Source organism: Macrosteles quadrilineatus, unplaced genomic scaffold (genome assembly GCF_028750875.1).
Source record: "Macrosteles quadrilineatus isolate MER2022 unplaced genomic scaffold, UCM_ALF_1.0 Scaffold_1__1_contigs__length_201487025, whole genome shotgun sequence".
NCBI lineage: Eukaryota > Metazoa > Arthropoda > Insecta > Hemiptera > Cicadellidae > Macrosteles > Macrosteles quadrilineatus.
Window position 1 is genome coordinate 50,975,151 of NW_026542594.1, and position 25,994 is coordinate 51,001,144.

Below are 25,994 nucleotides of genomic sequence, written 5' to 3' on the forward strand. Positions count from 1 at the left end.
GATGATATGTTTTTTACGACAACTTTGGTTTTTAAGCCTTGATTCACCAAGATATTAATTTTCTTTTCAATAACATTTATTGAATAGTTCACGTTGTCTTTCAGGCCAGAAAGCTCCCCTTTAAGTTCACTTTCCGTCTTTGTCACAGCCAGATGAGACTTGAGCTTCGTGTTGCAGTCGATCATTAAAATTTTTAGCTGAGAGGTTCACACATTTGGCATGATGCCAGCATTCGCATTAGCCGTCGCACTGCAGGGTTTTTTCCTCGTCCAAACAACGAATATTACACACCGGGCAAATTAGCACGTCAGATCACATCCACCATTACCACTGCCAACCCCAATTCAATGAAGTCAATTTCAATGAAAGTATTGACTCCGCTTTAAATTTACAGATATCGATTTTCAATTCATATTGTTTTGAGCGGATGTCACCTGTCTGCCATGTTATTTTATGGGACGTCTAGGTCTACTAACACTAAACAACTCTACTTGCGACGTTGCCAAATCTACCAGGCCGCGGCCTGGAGTTAAAGGCGACCGTGGCTCGTCCCACCTTGGAATTTTAACTATAGGGAGGAAGATTTGAAGATTGCTAGGGATCAAACTTGTGGCACAGATCATAGTTATCTTGACATAGATAAATTTAAAGCGAAAATATGTAGAATGTCGGTAAATGTAACTTATTAAATTCTATCAAATTTAATTACATAACTATGTGTTTATTTGTTGTGCTTGGTCTCGGCCAACTTTAAAACCAGGCCGCGGCCGAAGTAGCAATATCCCAAGTAGTGTTGTTACAGCAGCTGATTTGTTTGGAGGCAGATAATGGTATTTGTGTATTTGAATACGTAAGCTTGCTGGTTACTGGCTTGTGAAAATATGGACTCCATTTTCTATGTATACAAAAAGATTTCAATTTATGTTTTGGTTTTCAATTATATATGTTTTATTTTCAATCTTTTAATAAATTTATATTCTTAAAATTCAAATTTAAATGAATAGTACGCGAATTAATGAGCTGGTGTCACCTCTGTCTGCCATGTTATCTTATGGGACGTCTGGCACTAAACAACACCACTTGTGACGTTGCTAATTCTACCAGGCCACGGCCTAGAGTTAAAGGTGGCCGTGGCTTAGTCCGTTTGTTTTACTGAATTGCTCGTAATTTTGGAAACATTAATTAATTGGTGTCATAATATCAAATTATATTTGAAATAAATAAATAATACTCCTACAAGTTAAAAAATGTGTCACGCGAAATAACTGCTTTTACCAGCATCATTGAAGTATGCATATAATTAAAAAAAATAGTTACTTCTTTTGAATATCAAGATTAAAGTTTAAATCTTTCAACAAGCTATTTTATCGTTCATCAGTTCGCCTACATATTTCAAACTAGGCGAAAAGTATTAATTATGTACAAAGTACAAACACAAACTTCCCAGTGCTGTTCCCCTGACTCCATCTCGCTGTAGCGCGGTGTTGGTGTCAGCGGTAACGCAAGTGGTTAGTGACGTCGTAACGGCACCATAAAAATCTCCCGTGTGCCGCACCAACGGTTGCGTATTGAGCATAAAGTGAAGCGGCATAACAGTCAACAGTCTGTTTGTAGTAATGCCCGACTGGCTTGCGCATGCGCACTAGCTAGTATGTTTCGTGTTGTAACTGTTTCATCTGTTGTTGTAGCATGTTACAGTTGCTGTTCCACTGATTCTTGTTATAAAACATAACGTAAAATACAGAATATAAAAATTTTCTATTTTATATTCGTTCGTGGCTTGTGGCCTCCTGTTTATTGTGCCACTGTGTAATACACCATGAATAAAACATGCTCCTAGCTCCTAGTCTAGTCATTGAGTTGTGGAAGTTCAACAAAATTGTTTTCAAAACGGATTTCTTTACTTTTGTACCTCCCACACAACAAAAACAGTATACCGAAATCTGACTTGGGAAAGTAATTATTACAGATCAGTGGGAAGTACCTGATAAAGGGAAAATAATAAAATTTTCCCTGAAAAAAAACTGTTGAAAACATTTTTGCTATACATAGGGTGTAGTATACATTGAGATGAATAGATTATGACTGGAGCACGGTCACTTTTAACTACAGGCCGCGGCCTGGTAGGATTGGCAACGTCGCAAGTGGTGTTGTTTAGTGACAGACGTTCTATAAGATAACATGGCAGACAGATGACATCTGCTCATTAATTCGCACTTTATTAATTTAAATTTAATTTTATGAAAATAAATTTATTAAAATATTGAAAATAAAACATACAGAATTGAAAACCGAAACAATGTGAATTAAAAATCTATATCTGTACATTTTCAATCGGAGTCAATATTTTCATAGTTCAGTAACCAATCTTTCGTAAATACACAAATACCATTAGCTGCTTCCAAACAAAACAGCTGTTACAACACCACTTGCGACGTTGCTACTTCGAAGGCCACGGCCTGGAGTTAAAGGCGGCCCTTGACTGGAGTCACCACTCTGTGTTTGACAAAGCGTACCACTGTTTTTAGCGAATTTCCCATATAGGGAATGCTATTACCGTAGGTCTCATAGTAAGACCTGGACCAGGGACATAATTACTTTTTCGTTTTGAGGTCCCCAGAGGCCAAAAACACCATTCGTTCAAATTACATACATACATATACATATATAAATATATACAATTGTTTATATTATAATTGTTATAAATATATATTTATATATGTGTCTGTTAGTGCGATAACTCAAGCAAAAATGATCAGATTTTGATGAAATTTTGAATAAATGTGTAAACCTACATTTATTCGAACGAGTTCGCGAACCAGCATGATCGGACCATGGGAACGGGTGTTTATGGGGTTTTATGGGGTAAAAATGAGTTTTCGCACGACCCTCATTGTGATATTACCGTACGTTTGAGAATAGCTGTCTGAGCAAAATTATCTTCGTAGGCGTTTAGTCGTAAGTTCGAGCTAATTTTCCTCAATATTTTGGTTCGATGTGCGGTGGTCTTTTGAATGTCTTTTTTAACGTGTTAATCCGCGTGAGGCACTTGTCTCGCGCGTGGGTAATACATACAATGTAATTATACCCACCCTCAGAGTATTTCACGTATCAAGTCTTACGGGGCACTTGTCTCGTGCGACACAATTTGTAAATAAATATCATATTTAATTATAGAGTATCGGGAGGGGCATCTTTCTCTTCACAAAATCCAGTTTATCGTCCATCCTGTAAATGTACCGATTCATTATGTATCGGTTATCTTGAGATATCGCATTATATGTAATAAAGTGCTACGATTCACCCATGAGGTGTGAAGTGTGTTAGTGTAGATGGTGTCGTGCTTCGAGCACCGTGTGGCACGAGCGCCGCGGCTAAATTAGTGGTGCGAGCAGCGAAGCCATAAATCTTGTAAGGGTCTGCTCAATGAAGCAGAAGTGACGAGGTTAACACGAGCCTCTGTGGTAGGGCTTATCCTAACTCCGCGTGGTGGTCACTTCGGGTTCCCCGCGGCACATGTCCAAGTTCGGAGAGCCAGCTGTTATGTTAGGTTAGTAGCAAACGTTTATGCAATTATAATTATCTATAACAACTTTCTAAAAATACCAAGTTTTATAAAAGGTTTTGAAAGCTCGCATATACGGACACAATTTATCTACAACATGGAGAACTCGACGATTATAAGTGTACAGTATACTTGATTAGCGCTGTCAAATCTGTCACAACGTAGCAGGTAGTCTGCGCGGCGTTCGGGCCACCCGGCGCTCGGACCACACGGCGCTAGCGCCATGAAACCGTGTAGATTTGGCGCGAGAAAGGAGCACGTTTCGACAAACTGTAAATCGTTGTGATTGAGTATCGTTTAAAACGCATTTCAATGTATGTATTGCCGCGATTGTAATGTTCATGTAATAAATATCGATTAATTACTTGATGTGGGTAATAGTTTCGGGTACAGACCGGTCACGCGGAGCGGTCAAACATCTGTCAAAACTGGCAGACCGGTTGCGCGGAGTGGTCAGTTTAGGGTAGTGAACGTTTGCGCGGGGCGGTCAGAATATTAGTCAGTTGAATGATTTTTTTATTCCCGTTGTTATAACTACCTTTTAAACAAACATATCCTCCAACTTCAATAAACCAAAATTTATGAACTTAATTAATATACTGGTTGTTTGAGTTCCAATTAGGCCTACCTACTCAATGGAAAAAGTTAGAAAGACTGTACAGTTTGATATACTAAAAGTAAACTGAATTAACATGCTGCATTTTTGAGCGATAATTGAAAGAGTCGATTTGCAAAATATCGAAACATAAGAAGATCATAGAATTTTCTTTAGAATTTATCGTTATTATGAACAACCTAATGCGGCTATGAGTGGGAAACATTTGCAGAAAAAACAAGATCAGCTTTTGAAGTATAATAAGATATTTAAAAGAAATATTGATTATATCGAACTGTCATGTACATCGAGTTTTCTATAATCTATTAGTCGCGTCTTTTAAGGTCATCGGAAATTATGACTGTTATTCTTTTAAAATAACGCCTGTAATACTACGCAATTCCTTGAATTCGAGCAACAGGCACACTAGTTCGGTGTTGGTGAGTTGTGGCCCAAACCTCATTTTGCGTATGAGTTGCGGCCCAGACTGAAAAAGTTTTGTACGAGTTGCGGCCCAAGTATAAATAGGTTAATTGCGGCCAAAATAATCGTACATAATTTAAGAAATCAGTTCATTGTGTTAGTTTGGTTTTCACTCCTGTAGTAAAAAACATGTGTCTTCAATTCTTTATTATTGTTTTGTTGTGTTTGTAAACAAGTCCATCATAATTCAATGTAGTATTGTTCAAGTTATTAAAAACCTTTCTAAAGGTAATAAAAGTTCTTTTTGATTCGTTCTTACTCTCATTACAATTTTAATAACTTGAACAATACTACATTGAATTATGATGGACTTGTTTACAAACACAACAAAACAATAATAAAGAATTGAAGACACATGTTTTTAGCGAATTTCCCATATAGGGAATAAGCTATTACCGTAGTACTCATGGTAAGACCTGGACGCGGGACCGATTTTTTTTTTCATTTTGAGGTCCCTAGAGGCCAAAAACACCATCCGTTCAAATTCATATATATATATATATATTTATATATTTATATATATATATATATATTTATATATATATATATATATATGTGTCCGTCAGCACGATAACTCGAGCAAAAATGATCCGATTTTGATGAAATTTGGTACAAACGTGTAAACGTACGTTTATTCGAACGAGTTCGCGATCCAGCATGATCGGACCATGGGAACGGGGGTTTACGGGGGGTTTTATGGGGTAAAAATAGGTTTTTCCCATTTTTGACCCAAAAAACATAAAATTTAGCAATTTCCTTCCAAACCATTTTGTAGAGCTTAAAAAAACAAATAATTTAGTATATTGAAGCGTTATTATGTGCCTAATGGTTAAGGAGAAAATTCCAAAAAATTGTAAATTTAAAATTCCCATGTTATTCTTATGGAGAATAAGTAATCTTTTGTAGTTTGCTTGTTTGTGAACATATTTTGATCAAATTTGGAAAATGTTTTTATTTCTTACTAACTATTCACATTTTACAAAAAAAAAAAAACAGTTTTACCCTCCCTGATGCAGCAAACCTAAGTACTTGTTAAACTAATTCTATTTAAATCAAGAATAAATGTTATATTTTTAAGTAGACATTTCAGTGTAAATCCAATCAGTCAAATGGAAATTCGCTTAGTCTGCAGGTTTGCTGCGGCGGGGGTATTTACTACATTCTTCCTCCCTAATGTTAATGAACGTAGTCATTTAAATAATTAGGAGGTCTTCTGCTTCTGAAACTTCTTCTTGGATATGTGTTATGGTTCTCTACTCTAGAAGCTTCTTGTCTAGGTTGTAAATTCTCGGCAGTAGTATTCATTTCATCTTCTTGATTCTGTGTTGATGATGGACTAGGAAAGTATTCAGGTTCAGGTTGAGAAGTGGGTAATAGAGTATTTTCATCACTCTCAAAATCGGTTTGCTCTATGTCGGTTTGGTACTCACCAACCGGAGCAAGATGACGTGTAGACACGGTAGTTACACTTCCATCAGGCAACTTAACATGAGCATACTCGGCATTTCCGTGAAGAAGTTGGACCTCTTCAACAAGTGGCTCATATTTGGACGTACGATTGAATCTCTTCAAGTAGACAGGGCCGGAATTGAGAAGCCATGAAGGAGCTGAAACACCATTGTTCCCAGATCTACGTGGATGTAAGAACATACGCTCGTGAGGAGTTTGATTTGTGGCTGTGCAAAGTAATGATCTCACTGAGCTAAGGGCATCCTCTAAAACTGTCTCCCATTGGTTTATTTCTAAGTTAAGTGATTTCAATGCCAGTTCAATTGTTTTCCATAGAATGCCGTTATACCTTTCTACTTGCCCATTACCTGCTGGATTGTACGCAGTGGTTCTACTAGTTGAGATTCCAAGTGAGTTCAAGTAGCTTTTTAGGTCTTGGCTCAGAAATGATGTTCCTCTGTCCGAATGTATGTAACTAGGAACCCCAAAAGTACAAAATAATGTTTTTAGTTTTGACTTAACTGTTGACGATGACATGTCTGAACACGGGAAAGCGAAAGGGAACCGTGAAAACTCGTCTACTATTACTAATAAGTAACGGTTTCGACTTGATGAAGGCAGTGGGCCTTTGAAATCGATATTCAGCCGTTCAAATGCAGAAGTGGCATTATTCGTCTGATTTCATCAATCGAGTAGGGCAAGTTCTTACTCCGAACCCAGTGGTACAAACGTGTCACACCTGGGTGACATAGATTGGCATGTAAATCAATCAACAGTTTTTCTTGATTTTGGATTGAAGAACATACTCTAGTCAGGGCATCTGCAGCCATATTATCTTTACCGGGTCTATATACAATATCATAATGAAAGCACGACAATTCCAGTTTCCACCTCATTATCTTTTCATTTTTCACTTTGCCATGTCGGTTGTTATCGAACATAAAAGAAACCGACCTCTGGTCAGTAATCAGTTTGAAATGTTTACCAACCAAATAATGACGCCATTTCCGCAGTGCTTCCACAATAGCTTGTGCTTCTTTTTCGACACTTGAATGTCTTTGTTCTGCTGGAGAAAGTATCCTTGAGAAGAATGCGACTGGACGGTTCGATTGAGTCAAAGTAGCAGCAATGGTACTCTCAGATGCATCAGTTTCTACGATGAACTGTGCTTCAGGGTCAATGCAGCTTACTACAGATCCGATGATTTCACTTTTTATAGTTTCAAAAGACTGGAGCCCTGCTTTGGACAAAGGGAATGTAGTACGCGCAAGTGGAATCACTTTGGCAGCATAATCTGGTATAAGTGATGCATAATGTGAAAACATACCAAGGGTCCTCCTCAGTGATGCGGTGTCTCTGGGTGGAGGTAAATTTTTCAAAGGATCTAGTCGACTGGGGTCAGGCTTGATAGTTTTGTTTGATATATGATAGCCCAACAAGTTGATCGATCGCAGTGAAAATGAAGACTTCTCATTATTAATAGTTAGGTTGTATTTGGATGCAGCTTCGATAAACTTTTTTAAGTTCATATCGTGTTGTTCTTGTGTTTTTCCACAGATTGTGACATCATCAAGATAGGCGTAAGTGTCTTGTAACTGTTCTGTTCGGATGACTTGGTCAATTACACGTTGGAATGCTGCCACCCCATTAGTGACCCCAAACGGGATACGCTTAAACTGGTAGAGTTGACCACAGACCTCAAAAGCTGTGTAGTGCTTTTCTTCATTTCTTATCTTAACTTGGTGGTACGCACTTTTCAAGTCGATAGTACTAAAAAAACTCATAATTTGCAACTTTGTTAACGATATCATCGATTCTAGGTAGTGGGTAAGCGTCCAGTAATGTAAAACGATTTATAGTTCTGGAGTAGTCAATGACCATTCTTTTTCTATGATTTTCAGTAGTAACTACTAATGCTTGAGCCCTCCATGGTGACATACTAGGCTCTATAACATCGTCTTTAAGTAATTTACTTACTTCGTTTTCAATAAACTTTAAATCATCGGTGCTATGGCGATGATACTTGATTGCGATTGGCTTACATTCCGGTTTTAAATTAGAAAACAAAGATACCGGTTCTACAGTTGAGGCTGCCACGCTACATACGGTTAGTTGTGACTTGTTGCCACCAAAGACTACTTTAATACTTGCATGGTTTTTCAAAATATCATGTCCAACAATTATGTCTGCACAAAGATCTGGTAACAATGAAAGATTAACTTGCTTGTAGAAGTGATCAAGAATGACAAGATTTACTTTTCATTGACCTGTTATGTCGGATGTGATTGATGTAGTGGCTATTGAGACAGTACCCCTACCTGGTTTTATAGGAATACCTAAATTAAGAGCAGTAGATTTGTTTATAAAACTTAGAGAGCTTTCCGTATCTATCAAAGCAGAGACAGATTTACCATTAACTAGGGCTTGTACTGTACTCTTTGTTAACCCACCGGGCGAAGCTGCTAGGTCAATAGAGTTCATTACTTCTTTAGATTTATCCAATTGCTTGGTTTGTAATTTACCTGCCCTGCAGACCTTAGCAAAATGCCCCTGTTTACCACAGCTATGACAAATTGTATTTTTAGCTGGACATTTGACCCTAGGATGTCTTAGATTACCGCAAAAGTAACATTTTTCAGTAACAGCAGCTAGAGAACACTGTTCTAAACTGCTTGAAGTTGCATCAACATTCTGATTGCTCGCTTGAGTTTCTTGGGACGAAGTTGCATTTACTATAGATTGGAAAGATTGAAAAGCTAATGATTGCTCATGTGCAAGTTCTAGGGATCTGGCTTGACTATATGCCTGATCTAGGGTCAACAAAACATTTTCTAGTAAGCGCTGGCGAATTGCAGAAGATTTTATTCCTGCAATAAATGTGTCACGGATATAATCATCCCTATTCTTTTCAGCTGTGACAGCTTTAAACTGACAGTCTTTACTTAGTAATTTTAAAGCCTGGAGATATTGGTCAATAGTCTCCTCAGGTTGCTGCTGACGTGCAGATAGTTTATGTCTGGAATATATTTCATTTACAGGTTTTACATAGATACTTCTTAGCACAGATATAGCATCGTTATACGTACCGCTTTCACTTATGTACTCGTCGATTTCCGGAGTAATAAAGTTTATAAGTATTTTGAGTTTATCGGAGTCGGATGGTTGTGGTGTGATGCTGGTAACAAAATTCTGAAACGTTTTGTGCCAATGTGTCCATTCCTTACTTGCAGATGATGAGTTTGGATCTACACTAAACTTGTCTGGCTTTAGGATCGTATTCATTTCACAATATCAAGTTATTACATAAGTTGATCAAAAAGTCACTTTTTTATTTTGAGTTGTACTCAGAGGTTAACCCTAATTTCTGAATTCTTCTCCATCAACTCTGTCCCAGATAAAAACGGCAACCCAAATTAAAGCACTAGGCCATACTTCCTCGACTGCACTATGTATAGCAGACTCAAAATCTATAAACACTTCTTTAGGGGTAGGGGATCAGGTAAAATTAAGATAAGCACATTCACTAGCTACACATTTCAGTGCCAAAGAGTATTTTTCTTAGTTTTTTAAGGCAGCATGAAAAATATAGAGGAACTGATAGACATATACATTCCTGTATTTTGTATACCTGTTTATACTTGGGCCGCAACTCGTACGTCGGTCGGGCCGCAACTCACCTGTCTCTCTTGGAGAGCTAAGTGTCCCGGCCGCAACTCACCTTTAGCCCACTAGTTATTTATACATTAAAACATAAACGTAACTGGTAACTGTAAACAATCCTACCATGACAGTTACCATTGCGTATCACAGACTTCTGTTTTTGCAGCGTGTTTCAAATTAGCTGTTGTCATAAATGCAAAATTGTAATATTTCATTCATTCAATTTTTTTTAGCATTAAGTTTCTTAAAATGTTAACTTCTGCTCGTTAATCACTCCTCACAAAGGCTGGCCTAGTATTCATTTTCCTAATTTATATAGTTTCATTGATCTGTTCAATTAATCATTAATAATATTCATTCCATAGCCTATATCTATTTTTTTATAAAGCCCACAACTTAGTTATTTATTAAATAGCCTATGTAAGAGTTGTAATACATCAAAATTTCTTATGATACTGTTCAGTACTTATAAATATAATCATCCCACATTATTTATTCAACACTCTTTGATTTGCTATGTTAATATTCATTTGTACCAGCTGATGTTTAATTATTAATTGATACTGTTTATATCAGTGTTAAAAATGTTTCTTTCAAATACAGTTCAACTATTTTCCAATCTATTATTTCTTTTATTCTCATCTAAAATACAGTCTACTTATTAATTATCACACATATTTTTTGGTCCTTGCGAGCCTAGATTATTTACTTGAACCTTTTATTTCAATTAACTAAATTTCCTAAATTCTTTGATGTTTTAAACTTGTCTACCTATGTCTAGGAAGAAAGAAGATCAGATTAGGTACTCAAGAGATAACTGTTTTAGAGTTTCAAAGAGACACTTTTGCCAAGAAGATAAAAACTCTCCATTCAATCAGTGTTGACTTGCATAATGATCCAACAGCACATAACAATTTTAAAGTACGCTTCGATGAACTCAAACCTACTTATGAAGAATTCCGCCGCTGCCACATCGACATTATAAAACTCAAAGTTTCTCTTGATGACACAGAAAACCTCTCCATATAACAAACTATTGTTGATGAAGTCGATGAGCTGTATTATTCAATTCTTTCAACCAACTTGAAGTTTGCTCCGTCTGCTGAATGAAATTGTAGGCTACCAATTCTAATGGGTCAGGTGAGCATGCACTCACCAATAGTAAGGTAAAACTTCCCAAAATCTCTTTACCTAAATTCAATGGAAACTTGAAAGATTGGCCTAATTTTAAAGATTTATTTTGTTTCCTAATCCACACTGATGAAACACTTTCTCCAGTCGAAAAATTCCAATATTTGTTGTCCTGTTTGAGTGAAGAACCACATTCTTTGGCACGTACTCTTCCAATAACTAGTCAAAATTATGAATTAGTTTGGGAACAAATTGTCTCTAGGTACAATGATAAACGTTGCCTAGCCACACATTATTTGGAGGAAATTATTGCTTTCCATTCATTACATGTCTCTTCTCCGAAAGCTTTAAGACATTTATTGGACACGTGTTGTGAAAATGCGAATGCATTGAACGCAACAACCTTCCCTGTAGATTTAGGAGATTTTATGCTGTTTCACACTTTAATGCAAAAACTTGACAAACATACGAGACAATTATTTGAAAGAGCTTATTCGAAAAGTGAATTTCCCACATTTCATAACTCAATAAGTTTTTTGACAGATCATTGCAAGGCTTTAGATGCTACTGCTATTAATATTCGAAAACCCCAATAGCACAGAAACCTAAGCTAAATTTACTTCAAAATGCTTACAAACCATCTAATGTGGCAAGAAACACTTATGTCACTAATATTCGGACACCCAATTGTATTTACTGTGACGAACCACACACAGTGTACAAAGTTTTCAGCTTTGTCCATCAAGGAGCGTAGGGATGCTGTGCAATCAAAACGAGCCTGTTTCAATTGTCTCAGCATTGGGCATATGTTAGACAATCGTGCTTCAACATCTACATGCCGAAGTTGTAGTAAACGAAACCATACCCTTCTCCACGACGAGTCTCGTTCGCATCAAAGAAAATCAGATAAGGTATGTCATGTGTCACATTTTGACAAAAGCCAAACAAACACTCCCGAAGATGACAAGCCAGTGATTTCAGGGTTTGGAGCAGGTAAGACTGACTCAAATACTTCAGTGTTACTCGGTACAGCAGCTATTCAAGTGAGTGATTCATTTGGTAAGTATAGGACATTTCGAGCTCTTATTGATCCAGGATCTCAAGCTTCATTTATTAGTGAACGATGTGTTCAACACCTAGGTCTTCAAAGACAAAAATTTAATGCTCCAGTACAAGGACTATCTCAAACATCTATTGTTAAAACAAAGAGATGTGTAAATTTTTCTATCAAACCTCGTTTCCAACATGGGCCCATTCTAAACACTAACGCTATTGTCCTCTCTCAAATTACATCTTCTCTACCTTCTATTTCTCTTGACCCTGAAATAAGAGAATATTTCCAACGCTTTGAACTCTCAGATCCACATTTTGATGTTCCTGGAAATATTGATGTTTTGCTTGGAGCTGATTTGTACCCTGACATTTTTGATGGTGGGCGGAGATCTACCCCTCACGGTATGCCTACTCTTTTCCATAGCATTTTTGGTTGGGTTCTAAATGGACCAACTAAAGTTCACCCCACAAGAAAATTCACTATTTCTGCCAATCTCGCTATCTCTGATGAATCCACTCTTAACTTTTGTTTGAAACAATTTTGGGAAATTGAAGAAATTAATACCCATAAGTCGCAACCCAGCCCTGAAGACAAGTTGTGCGAAGATTTTTTTTGTGATGCTGTTGCACAAGATTCCTCTGGTAGATACATAGTGAAGTTACCTTTTAGAGACCAAAGCCCTAGTTTAGGTGATTCATTTAGTTATGCTAATCGATGTTTTAATCAACTTGAACGTCGTTTTTGTAAAAAAATTGACTTAAAAACACAATATCAAAATTTCATGGAAGAATATGAAACATTAGGACATATGAGAAAATTAAATACCCCCGCCGCAGCAAACCTGCCGACTAAGCGAATTTCCATTTGTCTGAATTGATTTTCAGTTAATTATATTTTAATAACATTAGGTTTAACGAGTACCTAGGTTTGCTGCTAGAATGAAACTAATAAAGTGTGTTTTTGAGTAAAATATTGGTAGCTTAGTACAAAATAAATAAATTTGCCAAGTTTGATCAAAATATATCCATAAACAAGCAAACTACAACATTTGACAATATTCTCCATAAGAATAACATGGGAATTTTAAATTTACAATTTTTTAAATTTTCTCCGTTACTAATAATCGAACAAAAATACTTTTATATACTAAATTATTTGTTTTTTTAAGCTCTTTAAAAAGGTCTAAAGAGAAATTGGGAAATTTTGTGTTTTGAGGGTCAAAAGTGAGAAAAACCAATTTTTACCCCATAAAACCCCCCGTAAAGCCCCGTTCCCATGGTCCGATCGTGCTGGTTCGCGAACTCATTCAAGTTTATCCCGCTTTACACCTTTAAACCAAATTTCATCAAAATCGGACAAAAATTACTCAAGTTATCGCGTTCACGGACGTATATATATATAAGTCTATATATATATATATATAAAAAAATTTGAACGAATGGTGTTTTTGGCCTCTGGGGACATCAAAATGAAAAAGTAAATCGGTCCCGGGTCTAGGTCTTACCGTGCCACCTACGGTAATAGCTACTTCCCTATAGGGAAATTCGCTAAAAGCGATGATTTTTATCCTAAATACTTCATTCCTCACCATGTTTCATGTTTTATTAAGGTGATATGAACCTTTCAAGTCTGAAGGTACTAGTTCTAAAGTAAGAGTTGTTTTCAATGCCTCTGCAAAATCAACAAACGGAGTTTCTCTAAACGAGCAATTGTGCATTGGTCCTAAGCTACAAAATGATGTAACTCACATATTATCTCGTTTCCGTCTGTTCCCTGTTGTGTTTGTTGCTGATATATGTAAAATGTATCGACAGATCTTAGTGGATCAAGCAGACCAGATTTATCAAGCCAGTGATTTCTATGGAGATCATCTCCTCTTCATCCTTTAAATGTATATTTACTTACCACTGTTACATATGGAGTGACTTCCTCTCCTTTCCTGGCTATAAGAACGTTGCACCAGTTGGCAATTGATGAAGGAGAAAGATTTCCTAAAGCTGCTCAATCTTTAGTCAGAGATAGTTATGTTGATGATATACTAGTGGGTTGGGATTCAAAGGAAGATGCTCACACTTTGAAAAAAGAATTGATTTCTCTTCTGGAATGTGGTCAGTTTGAATTAAAAAAGTGGGCATCTAACCTTTCAGAATTGATGTCTGATATACAAAACCAAAGCCAAGAAGTTTCACTTCCAATACAACATTCTGAAAGTTCTGCAATAAAAGTACTTGGTATTGAATGGCTGTCTACCAAGGATTGTTTTTCATATGAAGTTGTGGTGGAAGAATCTGTTCCATCAAAAAGGTATATCCTATCAACGATTGCTCGTCTTTTCGACCCCTTAGGTTGGGTTTCACCAGTTATATTCTTTGCAAAGACACTAATACAAAGGTTGTGGACTTTAGGAATTAATTGGGATGACTTACTGCCTTCTGAAATATCCAAACAATGGCTAGATTTTGTACAGCAACTCCCTTTGCTACAGACTCTTAACATTCCTCGCTTTGCAATTTTACCTAACTTGACTTCAATTCAGCTGCATGGGTTTTCAGATGCATCTTTGAATGGTTACGCTGCAGTTCTATATTCAAGATCCGAAGATGAAAATGGTCATGTATCTGTAAACATTGTAACTGCTAAGTCTCGTGTGGCACCTCTAAATACTATAAGCATTCCGGGATTAGAACTTTGCGGAGCTCTTTTACTATCAAAACTAATAAAGTCATATAAAGAAGCTATTTCCAGTAAATTTACAGAACTACCTATTTTTGCTTGGTCAGATTCTACAATAGTTTTGAGCTGGATACATACACCTCCGTACCAGTTGAAGACATTTATTTCAAATCGCGTATCAGAGATTCAAGATGTTATTGATCCCTCATGTTGGAAGTACGCTCCAACCTCTTCTAACCCAGCTGATTGTGCTTCTCGAGGCTTACTTCCTCAAAACCTATTGGCACATGATCTTTGGTGGAATGGTCCTGAATGGTTGCCATTTAATGCTAAAGACTGATCAAAACAACCCAATTCTCACATTCCACTCACACACCTACCTGAGGTTAAACAGAACATTGTTTGCAACTTGGTTACAGATAACCCTATTTATCCGGATTTTATTGACAGATTTTCTTCATTTACTCGTTTAAAAAGAGTCACTGCTTGGGTTCTTAGATTTATTCATAACTGCAAAGCATCAATTCATGAACGTAAAACAGGACGTTTATCGACTTATGAATTGGAAACTGCAGAAACAACTTGTATACAAATTACACAAAGATATTATTTCCAAAATGATACTAAACAACTAGAACAAAACAAACCATGCTCTACAACCATACAAAAACTCAATCCCTTTATAGATGACAAAAGAATGATTCGTGTTGGTGGTAGGCTAAGAAACTCTACTGCCAGATTCGACTCTCAACATTCAGTGTTGCTTACTTCAAAGGCACATTTAAGTGAACTTATCATTGATTATATTCATCGTTCTTATTTACATGTTGGACCTCGCACTCTACAATCTTTGATACAAAGAAGATATTGAATAATATCAGCTAGAAATGCCATTTGTAAACGTATCCATTAGTGTGTTACATGTAAGAGATTCAAGCCAACTATCTTGACACCACTGATGGCTGATCTTCCTCCTGCTCGTGTGCTTCACGTCCTTTTCTTCATGTAGGAATAGATTTTGGTGGACCATTCCTAATCAAAAGTGACCGTTCCCGCAAACCTCAAACTAAGAAAGCTTATTTAGCACTGTTTATCTGTCTTGTAACAAAAGCGTTACATCTCGAAGTCGTTTTAGATCTCACCACTCAAGCATTCATAGCACATTTGAAACGATTTATTAGTCGACGTGGGATGTGTAGTGATATATATTGTGATCAAGGAACAGCATTCAAAGGAGTTAAAAATGAACTTAGCAAACTGAATCACAAAATTTTGATTTCTGAAGATATCCAAAATCATATGTTAAACAAAGGAATCAAATGGCATTTCAATCCGCCTTATGCTCCCAATTTTAAAGGGATATGGGAAGTAAGAATAAAATCAACCAAACATCTCTTGCGTAGAACAATGGGCGAACAAAAACTAACCTTTGAAGAGCTTACGACATTGTTTACACAAATTGAAGCAATCCTCAATTCTCGACCACTATCTCCATTATCAACAGATCCGAATGAAATTGACTAACCCCTGGACATTTTTTGATTGGGGAACCTTTAACAAGTCTTCCTCATACAGACATATCCCATATCCCTGTAAACAGACTTTCTCGATGGAAACTTCTAGAACAGGTTAAGCAACAATTTTGGAAACGTTGGAGTTTAGAATTTATACATTCACTCCAACAACGACAGAAGTGGAATGTGAACAATAAAATTTTATCAGTGAACGACATTGTCCTCATTAAGGAATACAATTTACCTCCTCAATGTTGGATGTTAGCTAGAGTAATGGAACTTTGTCCTTCCAGAGATAACGTCACAAGAGTTGTAAAATTGAAGACAAAAAAAGGAATTTTAATAAAATCTGTGACAAGACTATGCCCCCTTTTAAATGAAGATAAAGACTAAAAACCCTTTGAAGCTTAAAAAAAACCACTAAAGTTGTTTTTGGTGGGCGGTTATGTTCAGTACTTATAAATATAATCATCCCACATTATTTATTTAACACTCTTTGATTTGCTATGTTAATATTCATTTGTACCAGCTGATGTTTAATTATTAATTGATACTGTTTATATCAGTGTTAAAAATGTTTCTTTCAAATACAGTTCAACTATTTTCCAATCTATTATTTCTTTTATTCTCATCTAAAATACAGTCCACTTATTAACTATCACACAGATACCATTTCAAAATTAGTCCTTAAGTATTCAAAATTCAAGAAGCAGTGAAACAGTGATTCATGTGTTCAACAATGAATTATGTGAACATTGAGATTGGGAAGAGAAGGGAAGCCATAGTTGAAAGTTGAAACTGTTACAATAAGGAGTCCAGATTTTATCTAAATTAAATTAATTAATATCATAAAGAAAACCCAGTTTATATTCAAGTTATATTATAGTCAACCTCAAGAAGACTAACTCCAACATTATTTTCAAAATTAAGTATAAACTTTTCTTTTAAACACTTTTAAATTCAGTGCACATTGGACTTACCTTTTGGACAACATCAAAATTAGATTTTTCAAATTTAGATTAGGGATTTAGTAAGTTTAACACCTTAATTATTTGGACCCCATTTAATTTATTAATTCTTAGCATTCAAGCCAGCACGACACCCTACCTTGAGATATAGCACATCTAAATTATACTATTATAAATTTAAACCTTTATTTCAAACTTATCTTCTATTTCATTTTAATTTCAGCCCACACTCCATCGTCAGTCCTTTCATTATAACGTAACTTAGCCTTTTAAATTTCATTGCATGTTTGTTCATTTGTTTCAATAAAACACCTTTTGTAATTCGTATATCTTTGTTGACTTATTAACTTTAAACATTTATAGAATAGGCCTAGCCTAAAATGAATATATTGTGAGGCGAGTTTACAAAATATTAATAGTTCTGCACCCTGTTTGTAAACCTAATAACTTTGTAATGGTATTGAATATCATAGAACCAACTTGTGTAGTTAAAACAGCTGAAAAAATTAATTAATTCCTTTTAAATTGAATACTCATAATCTTAACATGGCAAACTACAGAGCCACTGGGGCGGAGCCCGAATGGATTTTTGAGATAAGAATATGTCTATATGTTAATTGGGAAAGTCAGCTATTATAATGCCAACTTTCAGCCCAATCCGACCAGTAGTTAATAAGTGATTGAACTTCAAACAAACAAACACACAAACTATTGCAATAAGTTTTGCAAGAGATGGTCTTTGCGACATTTTGCTAATTCTTCTTTGGATCGGAGCTCACCAATTCCTGGATTTTGGCTCTCCTGAACCTGATTATGGGTGTTGAAAGGATTATATACGGTTCGATTAGCAGAGTGACCGCTCCGCGCGACTGGTCTCAGCCCTTGGGGGGCCATAAAACTAACCCTCGACAAAAATCTGACCACTCCGCGCAACCGGTAGGTGCCCTTCACCTTCTGAGATATCTCCTTGCCACCAGGCAAATTTTAGTGTTACTATAAGGGTCGAAACTTCTCTGTGGGTTTTTCCGAGGCAAATATAATTTATTTTGTATTGTGGGAATATTTGGCAAATTAATAACGTTTACTATTACTTTATTCCCATTACAAGTTAAATTGTAAATTCATTGTAACTGTGTACCGTGTTTATTGTAAACCTGTCTTGTATGATTTTATGTGCGGTTGTTAAATTTAATTATTCACCCTTTTAGACTTGTACTAGGATATTCAATATCCTTGATCCTTGTTTTAAATTTTGTAATTTTTCTTTTAGGGCAGACTGGACTACCATCGTCTCAATCTTCTTTTATTTCAAATTTAAATGGATATGTTGTTAAGTTATTCACTTTTCTTACCTTGTCATTACTTCTTATGAATTTGTATTTTGATATGTAACTTGTATTTCTGACAACACCTTGATTTCATGTAACTTATTTTCTTGCTTTTTGTAACTTCAATTTGAACTTGTTCGTTGACTGCCTTAAACAAATTGTCTTTTGAAACCTAATTTATAAAAGCCTAATTTGTAATTTGTAAATTTCGTAAGGTGATTTCTTGTTTCTAAAAGGATCAAGGGCAACCAGTTAAAGGGTATTTTTTAATTTCTGGTCTTTTAATGTATTACTTGAGTATTATAAGGTTGTGTGATATGTATTATTGAATTTGATTAATATTGAATATTAATTACTGAATATTGTTTATTACTGATGATTGATTATTGATTGATGGATTAAAATTTGGGTTTCCTTCTATTTTTGGGATTTTATTTCTTGTCATCCTGGCACTGCACTAGTCAATTGGGAGTGACCAATGAGTTTCCGCTGGGCCTCTTTTAGGCACACAACAAAGCAAAGCCACGACGGGGTAAGCTAGTGTATCATAAATACACAGTTTATTTCAAACTAAAAAAAAATATTAGACCTATGAAGGTTATAATAAATTTCAAAATCACAAAAACAATTTAAATATTCAATTTTAACAAATTCGGTAAAAGCATATATAACAGTAATATTTTGAAATACAATTTCAGTATTAACAGGTTTTATAAAATGATGAAAGTGTAAAAAAACTGTAAAATAATGGTCATAATATAAGCAAATCTTTACTCCCAATTTTAAAAGCCACTGGGGCAGAGCCCCAAGGAAATTTTCACCTCGTTTATCTTTTAATGACTCATCTACTGACCAAGACCTTTCTTTAGACACCACTACAAAGTTTCTATGCCCAGCCGTTCTCTCAAATTATTGGTGAAAAACACGTATCATATTAAATGATTAGATTAGTATTAGATTACAGGTAATATTATATTACGTTACTAGTTTTTACCAGACGAGTGTGGTCGTTCCCGTGCGAGAAGTCGAGTGCGGGATTACCATACGAGTCCGATAAACACATTTTGGACGAGTGACGTACGATATTTTACGCCATAAATCTGTACTAATCATTATATTACAACCGACTAAATGAGTATTAATCACTAGTCATAACCTCTAAGAGAGGTTATGTGTTTGTTAATAACCACTCATTGCCAAATACAGTATAATCAGCTGTTTGGTGCTTGGTGTTGAGAACACCATTTGATTAAGCTGGTGGCAAACAGCGTTTTTCTGGACTAAATCCTTGCGTGGGAAGTTTGTCAAAATTGTGTAGTTTGGCGTAAATATATTTACCTAACCTGCCATGTTAAACTTCCCTATCCCAAGCGTGATGTATACAATTTCTTTACTTCACGAGTGATGTAAAGTTTCAGAAACTCACTCGGCGAGGTAATGAAACCCATTTAAATAACTTAAGTGTTCAACTTAAAAAATTATACCTCTATGGAGCCAACGATGTTCAACGCTAGAAATCAGCTGTGCGCTTGAATGTTATTGTTATGAATTAAAGTATTTTCGTAACCTAGCTTTTGTTTGAAAAAGAAATGTTTTTATTAATCACAATTTTATTTACAATCTGTTCATTTTTAGATCATTCAGTAAATACAATAACAACTATTAATAAAACGTTAGTTAATCTCTGTCCATTGACAGATCTAACTTAAAAATATTTCAATGAAAAAATAAATAAGTAAATAAACAAGAGAAAATTAAATTGTTCAAATAAAACGTGAGCTTAGGTCCAAAACATGAATCCTTTTCAGCCTGTATATACTGGTACTGTTGTACAAGAGGTTTAGAGCCAGGTGATTTTCAAGCTTCTTTAGATATTTTGCACTAAATTTGGTTATTTCCTCTTCAACCGTCGGAATTCCACTGTCCTTGTGAAGGATATTGTTGTTAACATACCACGGGGCTTGCAGGATGAACCTTAAACCTTTTGACTGAAATCGTTGGATGATGTTCATGTTCGACATACTGGATGTTCCCCACAGCTGGATTCCATAAGTCTATGTTAAGCTAGGTTAGGAAAATTCTTCAAAGCATAACAATAAAATTCAAGTGCTCAGCTGATTTCTAGCGTTGAACGTCGTTGGCTCTAGAGATAGCCCAGTCAAATTAATGTAATCAAAAAACAAAAAATGGTATAGTTTTGCAAATTGGCTTAAAATGTCAGTTAAGGCTTCTACTTTATCATACTAAAAGTCCCCTAACGTGAGACTTGAGCTTTCGCCGCCATCTTGGATTTTAGGTACAATTTTCTGGTTTTTCTAAATTTTCTTATAAATTATTAATATTTTATATACCACATGCAATTACAAACTTAAAGTACACAAAATTTACTACAAAAATTGTGTTTACAGTTTTCTTGTAACTGCAATCGTTTCAGAGAAATATGAACTTAAATATGTAATTTTATTAATTTTTAGGTACAATTTTTTAGTTTTTCCAAATTATCTCAAAAACTATTAATATTTTACATAGCATATATAATTGCAAAGTTGAAGTTCACACATTTTTCTACAAACATTTTGTTTATTACTGTTTTGTAACTCTATCCGTTTTAGAGATATATGTACATTAATATGATAATTTAATTTGTTTGTCATTTTACCCTGTACGTGGGCTATTAAATAGTACAGTATATGGAAACTTTCTGTTATAATAGAATTCACCCTCTGATTCAAGTTTTGAGAATATTAGTTATAAACATTATTGTATATAAATAGTTTTAGGGTTGGTTGAACATAATCATTATTATTACTATTTATAGTACTTTATTACTATCGTTATAAAGTACTATTTGATTTTAGCTGTTGGAAGTTAACAAACCTGTTGAAAACCATTAATTATGGATTTTTTTAAATTATTTAATCATTTGTTATTTATCATCTGTCATTTAGTCTCTTGTCTTGTTTAAGATGTATATTTACAATGAAATTATATGCAAACAAGAGGTTCTACCCGTAAATTCCATGGGTGTACAATTCAGAAGCCTCCATTTAATTAATTTTACCCTTATATTTCATTTAAAGGGTCCAAGTTCGAGAAATTCTCATCAGAATGTTAAAAGCAGCGGGACCGTCATACCTTACGTCCTGAGGTTGCTGAGGTGGGTACCGTTGTACCGGTCTCATTTACAAAGACCTGTTTTAAATCCACAACAACCTCTTGGAAGACTCTTTATTTGATTAATGGTGTTAACTATTTAAAAAAAAAAAATATTGTATCACTTTAATAATCTTGGAAATAGGCCTGTGGGGCAGAGCGCTAAGAGAGTTCGTTTATACCATTATTTTTTTGGCAAATCAACACACTCTGAGCTTCATTTTGATATGCCATATTTAATGCCTATATTTTTATTTGCTTTAAGGCCTTAACCATTTACATAGAATTGGATTGTATAACTTTAATAATATAATAGATTACCTATTTTAGACAAATTTGAAATAAGTAAATCATTGAAATGTGATATTTGTGATCAATGTATAGTGGACGGCGAGAGTTATACTACAGTTGGTGTGAAAGGTTTGGCAGGTTTGGTAAAGCAAGCGACGAAAGGAAAGATTATATGTCTATACATACTGCATTAAAACATATATCAGACCAGCGTCTATTTCAGCAGCCAAAACCGTGGATAGCACACTTGACTTCCTCATAAAGATACCTCGAGCACAACCCTGCAAAAAAGTGCTTATATTGTTGTAGTTTAATTAGTTGGTGAGTTCATTAGTAGTGATACTTAGAGGATGAAAAAGGAGCCTTTAAAGAAGAGACGCAAATTTAATATGGTACGGAACTTGGATATGAAAGATAAAGGGCAAGAAACAGCTTAGAATATGAATAAAAATGGGGGGACGAAGTACATCTACGTATCAAATGTGTCAGACTTAATAATCGGGATTGCTATTCGACCTTTTTTGATGCTCGAATTTTAAAATCGCAAAAAAGAGAACGACCTGAGGGAGACGACATTAGTGGTGCTGTTGAAGAAATAAGTAAATTTATTGTATTTAAATGAACGATGATTGTCAGTTTGCTATGGAAGAGTTGATGAAGGAAATCACTGGACCCACTGTTGATAAGCGTACGATAAAAAGTAAAGTGAAAAAATATGGTGAATCGACTAATAGGCCTAAGCACCCACATGCCACCATCCGTTCCATGAATGACTAAAATGCAAGATATTTCCTTGAAACTTGTTTCTATCTTACAAACTTCTATACACATAATTTATTTGAAAAGTATTGAATTACAATTGAAATTAAGCTGACTAGTTCTATCAAACTAATTTGTATTTGAACTGCTCCAATATTAGTTATAATTGGTTTACTAAACGTTAACACTAAATATATCTATATCTATAAAAGAGGAAGGATGTATGTATATACAATATGGACTCCGAAACCGCTTGGCAGATTGTAATGAAACATATTAAGCATTATACAAGGAAGGTTTGTGTGAAGTTTGGTGCAGATCCGGCTTCGCAACTAGTGGCTCTGCAGTTTCCCATGTTGACCTTATTATGAGTACTCATATTTAAATAGAATTAAACAATGTTAACAGCTTTTTAAACTTAACAATTTGATTCTGTGATACTGAATAACATTACAAAGTTAGAAGGTTTGCCAACAGGGTGGAACACTATTAATTGTTTAAATTTATGACAACAGCTCATTTGAACTAAGCAACAAAGCAACGTACAACAAAAGCTGTGATGAGAAGGTAGGATTTCAAAGTAGTTTTTTTTACAGTTATATACCTATATATTTTTTAAAATTTAATAATATTGTTTGATTCTGTGCGAATAAGGCGTTTAATTTGTTAAGTGCATAATTCATTAACTTATTGACTTTCCAAATCTATGTGTTTGTATGGTTTATTTACACAAAAATAATGTTTGGGAAACGGATTAGCCGGTCAATACTTTTAGTGGATTACTAAACTTTTAAAAACTACATAAAACAGATCTTTAGAACGTAATAATTATTCTCTTAGTGTTCTCTTCCCGTTGCGAAGCACTGTTATGACGGCTAGTAAAATTATAAAAAGAAAGGTTTGACAAACGTTATATAAATTGTTAAATTAAATTAAATTGTTTAGAACCACAAATTGCATCATAAGGTAAATTATGATATATTAAAGGGATACGGTAAAAGTATCAAAGTATGCAATGATTATAATTTGTAACTTATAACAGAAAGTTTCTATATAATATTTAATAGCCCATATAGAGGGTACAATAATAAACAAATTAAATTATCATATTAATGTACATATATCTCTAAAACGGATAGAGTTACAAAACAGTAATAAACACAATTTTGTAGAAAAATGTGTGAACTTCAACTTTGCAATTATATATGCTATGTAAAATATTAATAGTTTTTGAGATAATTAAGAGAAACAAAAAAATTTTATCTAAAAATTAATAAAATTACATATTTCAGTTCATATTTCTCTGAAACGATTGCAGTTACAAGAAAACTGTAAACACAATTTTTGAAGTACATTTTGTGTACTTTAAGTTTGTATTTGCATGTGGTATATAAAATATTAATACTTTATAAGAAAATTTAGAAAAACCAGAAAATTGTACCTAAAATCCAAGATGGCGGCGAAAGCTCAAGTCTCACGTTAGGGGACTTTTAGTATGATAAAGTAGAAGCCTTAACTGACATTTTAAGCCAATTTGCAAAACTATACCATTTTTTGTTTTTCTTTAAGAATTTTAAAGCTAATTTGACTGGGCTAAGAGGTATATTTTTAAAGTTAAGCACTCAATGTTATTTAAATGGGTTTCATTACCTCACCGAGTGAGTTTTTTTAACTTGACATCACTCGTGAAGTAAAGAAGTTGTATACATCTCGCTTTGGATAGGGAAGTTTAACATGGCGGGTTAGGTAAAATACAGTAAATGCTTTAATAAACATGGTTTGGAAACAACTGATAAATGGAAACAAGTAATATAATCAGATCATGTCAATTAATAAAACATGATTTTTTCTTCAGATGGCAAGCAGTGTAGTAGAGTACTTCTAACAAGTTTTATTGCAGAGATTTATAGATGTAAGTAGTTTGAAATATATATATATATCTAGTGATAAATATTTTATCACCAAGTAATTTGTGCAAACAATTTCTTATAATTTTTGCAACCTAAAAACACAATTTTAAAGATTAGTGAAATGTTGTATCGATCAATTATTCTAGCCAGTGTTGTTGTATTCTACATACATTATAAAAACACATTCTAATTAAGTAAAAGCTTATTTAAAGATTAGTACTTTTTACCGCAGTGCTCTTAAATTCACAAACTATTATGAGACTAGGGCCAGTGCTCACAAACGATTCCCTTTTCCTGTTAAACTACAATCAGCATTAAAGCAAAAATATTCCCTCATCTCCCCTTAAAGGTTTATATTCGTTATTAGAAGTATGCTGCTAAAGCTGCAAGAAAATCTCAGGTAATATTTTAACGTAAACGTAATAGGTAATATTAGTCTCAATTACAATCTCAAATTTATACATTGCCCCATAAAGCCCTCAGAATGCGTTTAAAACTGTTAGCTATGAAAGTACAACCGGATGAGGTTCAGTTTTTAGGTATGATCATGAAGGATATTTGTTTTCGAGAGAGAATTATTTTCTTATCCTTTTAAAATCAAACCCACTGGAGTTATAGTTAAATGTAAAAACGATGACATAATAATATACGACGCAGTTTTCTACGGTTAGTAGAGCACTGCAATAATCGTAAAATAAAGTTGGTTCTTAATTATTTTCCTGATATTACAAAATAACATTTAAAATATACGTAAGGTTTTTATTTATTTTTATTGCAGAAAACATATTACCGATTTATGTTAGTGTTGAAGTAACACTAAAAAAGTAATTTTAACAAAATACCTAGTAGCTTCGACAAATTGCCATTTGATAATAGCGATTATACAAGTTTTTTGGATTATATTTGTGAAAGTTGAATTGTTAAATCATGATTCTTGAAAATGACTGCTATTGATGATTGTTAAATTGACTACTAATAATTCAACAGTGTGTGCTATCAAAGATGTTTGATTTCCATGTTATGTTGAGTGTTACTTTGTATGGTTAATCTTAAATATCCGTTTTGCTTCCACTCCTTAGTCTGGAGACTTATAAACAAAAGTCCATCAATGACGTGGTTGATTTTAAAACTTATTTGTATAATACTAAATCTTCATTAACCTTAAATAAAAACAGTGAAATATTTAATTTTTACTAAATAAATATCAATAGTAAACATTTCTTTCCGAAAAGGATAATTTGCTACCTTTGAAAGTCCGTGTTTTAAAGCCCTAGTTAGTTCATTACAAAAATATTTCTTAAGAGGGTTCACACTGCCGTTTGGTTTCCAGGTAATGATGGTCCCACAAAAAAGAACCTTTTGGCATTATTAAAGTGTTTATCGAGTTGAAATAAACAGTAAAATATTCAAAAAGATCCAAAATATGCCCTGGATGAACTGAAACTTCGTAATTGTTTCTTT

At 34.5% G+C, this 25,994-nt stretch overlaps 1 pseudogene; it reads right to left on the minus strand.

The window, feature by feature from the left end:
• Positions 1 to 5,819: 5,819 nt before the first annotated feature.
• LOC128996834 (uncharacterized) lies at positions 5,820 to 9,374 on the minus strand (annotated as a pseudogene).
• Positions 9,375 to 25,994: the final 16,620 nt, after the last annotated feature.